The sequence below is a fragment of the Galeopterus variegatus genome, unplaced genomic scaffold (assembly GCF_000696425.1).
Source record: "Galeopterus variegatus unplaced genomic scaffold, G_variegatus-3.0.2 Scaffold1360, whole genome shotgun sequence".
Taxonomy (NCBI): Eukaryota; Metazoa; Chordata; class Mammalia; order Dermoptera; family Cynocephalidae; genus Galeopterus; species Galeopterus variegatus.
In genome coordinates this window covers 74918-78675 of record NW_007727471.1, presented here as the reverse complement: position 1 = coordinate 78675, position 3758 = coordinate 74918, and the positions used below count along the sequence as shown (strand labels likewise).

Genomic DNA, 3758 nt, shown 5'->3' with positions numbered 1-3758 from the left:
CGGGCCTTTGTGAGCGCCCCCGGCCCCGGCCGTGCCCCCGCCCGCCCCCGGCCTCATTAGCATAGCAGCTGCTCGCCGAGCGGGGACCCGCGCGGAGGAGAGGGCAGAGGCCTCGGGAATGAATGGGGGCCGCGGCTTTGGAGGGGACAAGGGAAGAAAGACCGACAGACGGACGCGCGGGGACGGTCGGAAGGACAGCCAAGCAGAAGAATGCGCCGGACGCGCGGGAGCTGTTGGTGGCCGCGGCCCGGCCGGGAGACGCGGAGTGTGCGGGAGGCGGGGGGAGGGCGGCCTCCCGGGGACCCCCCACCCCCCAGGAGGGTCTGGGCTGGAGGCCTCGCGAGGAGCAGTTGTGGAGGTTCCCAGATCTTCGGGGGCCCCTCCTGGGGCCGGCGCCCTCACGTTCCAGCCTCAGGCTTTGTTTCCCAGCTGTCCCAGGCGCGGGGCCTCCTTTCCCGTCCTTCAAGGCCCAGGTGGACGTTGCCTCCTCCTCGCAGGCTCCGCAGGAGCATCAGGAGGCAGCTGGCCTGCCCCGAGGTCAGAGGGCAGCTGTGCCCCTGTGTTCTGTGTGCACGCCCCTCTGCCCTCCCTGTGCTGGGCTAGGAGGTCTTCCGGCAGTGGGCGGCCCCTTTCCCTCTCTTCCGTGCCTCCGACCTGGATTCTGCCGCCCTTGTCTGGCTGGCTGTGTCCTGGCTCCCACCCCACTGGCCTTGGACATCACACCCCTCCTAGCTGCCCATCTTCCTGCGTTTCCTGGTCTCTCTGGGCATCCGTTCCAACAGTAGACATTTCCTGCGGCCAGTGGGTCACATCGGAGGGAGGAACTGCTGGACAGGAGACCAGCGCCCTCCTGGTGGGGGAAGTGGGACGTGCCTCAGGCTTGCCCGTTTGGTCTGTCTCCTTTCTGCAGGCAGCCACCCCAGGGCTTTCCAGTGGCCCAGACCCCTGCCGGATGTACCCCTCCACCTGGCTGTCCTCTGTGCCCCTGGCTAGGACCCTTGCCTGGCCTCATGCATACCTACAGACCTAGGAGGCCAGGGAAGAGTGTGTGGGCTGGGTCACCCATGTCTTCTTTCTCATCCTGGCCATAAAGGGGCTGGCTGGGGTGGGAGGACCCCCCCGTCCATTCCATTCACCAGTTCCTGCCAGTACACACCAGTGCCCCCAGCAGTTATCCATCTGCTGAGCACAGAGGGCCTGGAAGAGGAGCCTGCACAGGCCACAGGCCACTGCACTCCAGAGGGAAACTGGGCACTGGAGACACAGAGCAGCTTTGACCTGGCTGCATCTGGAGAGCAGTCCTTGTCCCCTCACACAGTGTGTGCCTCTGCAACCTGGGAGGCCTGCGCTGGCCCAGGCTGGTTGCTCATTCCAGGAAGGTGCGTCCAGGGTCCCCTCCAAGGACTAGACCTGGGCTATGCTCAACATTCCCAGCCTGTCCTCCTTGTTTCTGAATGCCTGGGCCCTCCCAGCTGGGGTTTCATTTATAGCTCTGACCCCACAAGGTGGAAAGGATAGCCAAGGCTTTAGTGTGTGTCTGCCTGCTTCCTGGGGCCCTGCCCCGTGAAGGGAGACCCATGCGCCCTCCTCCACACCCCAGTGTCCCCCTCACCAGCTGGGGTTGTCTGTGCACAGAATGGTACCTGGAGAGAAAGATGGCGGATCCCCCCAGGGCTGGGACCCCGTCATGCCCACCCCTTCTCAGATGCAGGGCTGAGCCCAGCCAGGCTTCCTTTTGTCCATGCTGGAGAGAAAACTGTCTCCCCAGACAGCAAGCAACACAGAGCCTTCCTCAGCCCAGTGCGTCTTTCAGAAAGGAGAGCTTAAGGGAGCCACGTGCCTGGGAAGCCCCTAGTGCCCAGGCTCTGCTGGGAGAACTTCAAATGCAGGGCCAGCTACTGGAGGGGACCCACCCACATGCAGGCTAGCAAATGCCACCGTGGTTTCTCAGATGGCGTCCTTCTCCCTGCCCTGCGTGCAACAGCACCCTGGGTGGAGAATAGAGGCATGGTCCAGCACAGCTGTGGGTGCCCCCGATAACGCCTGGGCCTGCCCTTACTGTCCAGATGCCTCAGTCATGTCCGAAGTCTTGCAGCAACTCTCCTCTTCAAGGTGGCACCCCAGCCGGCCCAGGGCAGGGCTTCCCAAGGCTCGCCTCCGGGAGAGGCTGGGCAGGCACCTCCTTGCACTCAGGGAGCTCGTTCCCATCAAATATTCTGTTCACCTCCGTGGGAGTCTAAGGACAGAGCTGGCCCGGTCTCATAGGCCAATCCTGGGGGACAGGAAATGCCTGTCTAACCAACTGGAAAGGCACCTGGAACACCCTCATGGGTAGAATAGGGCAGTGGGAGCAAAGTGGTCACACGCAAGCACTTCAGGAAAGGCGAAACGTCTGCAGGACAAAGCTCAGGGACGCCGAAGCCCCTGGCTACTCCGCAGAGGGGTCTGCGGGGTGGGGGGGACGGAGGCGGCCTCAGGACCTCCGCGTCTCAGGCTGGGTGAGAGGAGTTGCTCCGAGCAGAGCTTTCTGCGCGGCGGTCTCAGCTGCTTTGCCAGACAACAGAGACAGTAGGCCGCGACACCGGCGCTGGCTGGGGCTGCCCCGGCTCCGTGTCCAGGTGGGGACAGCCAGGCGCTCCGCGGACGGCGCATCACCGCGCGGCCTCGCCCTGAGCCCGCGCCGAGCTCGTCTGCACCTCGTGCTGGGACCAGGGACCAACAGACATGTCTTTCATATAAAAAAATCAATGGAAAATTTATTTATAAAATATCCACGCTGGGCTACGGGTCTATATCGTACACTCGGGAACGTGCTGCACAGACTTATCCAGTTAGAAGTGATCATGCCGTGACCCAGACACAGCTTCCATATAAGCCTAGAAAGTCTTGACATTAATTAACATAATTAAAAAGGCATTTGCATCTAGAGAAGACTGTATAGAAGAACTCCCTTCGGAGTGGTCTGTGCCTCGGCTCAACGTCTGCTGGTGTCACTGACGTTATCAATATATTCTTCTCGCACACGGTTTATTCAAAGCCGCAGATGACCGCCCGGATCGGACCAGCCGCGCGCAAAGGGCCTCCACCCACCTGTGTCCTCAAGTGCTCCCCATTTTTGCACGAAGGGTCAGCAGCGCTGCCGTGCAGGGGAAACCTCATTTAAATCTGAATAATTCAGCCTCCCTTTTATTTCTCAGGATCAAAACAACGAGGGGTGTGGGGTTGCATAGAAAATCGGAACCACAGAAACCGGGAAGGCGCCTTTCAGCACAGAAAGTGGCGCACGGGCCCCTCCCCACGGCGGGACCTTGGGGTCGGAGCAGGGTCCTGGAAGCGCGGAGGCTGCAGCGGGCGGGCGGCCCTTCCATGCACTCAGCACAGAGATTCACAGTCTTACAGGTACTTTACAAAAATATAAATATGGGTACACTCTGTCGCCTTCACGACGCTGGACACAACGCCCTTTAAAACTGGGTTTATAACCAAGATTCAAAAAACACCTAAAACTTGGCTTAAAATATGTTAATATGTTATATTCTGTCATAAATGTTATGACATTTAATCGTGGCAAATCCATTTACTTTTTAAAAAGAGTGTGCAACAGACTGTTAACTATAGTGGAAGTCACTAGGGAAGGGACCGTCCCCGGTCCCCCGTCCCCGCCGCGCTCACACCGGCGCTCCCAGGCTCCCGCGGAAGTTCTGCAAAGCCAGCCGGCTGGGGCAGGGCGGCCTCTCGCAGGAGGGGGAAGGGAGGCC

At 60.5% G+C, this 3758-nt stretch overlaps 1 protein-coding gene across 1 annotated transcript in view; it reads right to left on the bottom strand.

Moving 5' to 3' along the window:
* NRARP (NOTCH-regulated ankyrin repeat protein) overlaps positions 1-3758 on the bottom strand; it is an 8023-nt gene that overhangs the window by 1422 nt on the left and 2843 nt on the right. The gene's annotated exons all lie outside the window — the stretch shown is intronic.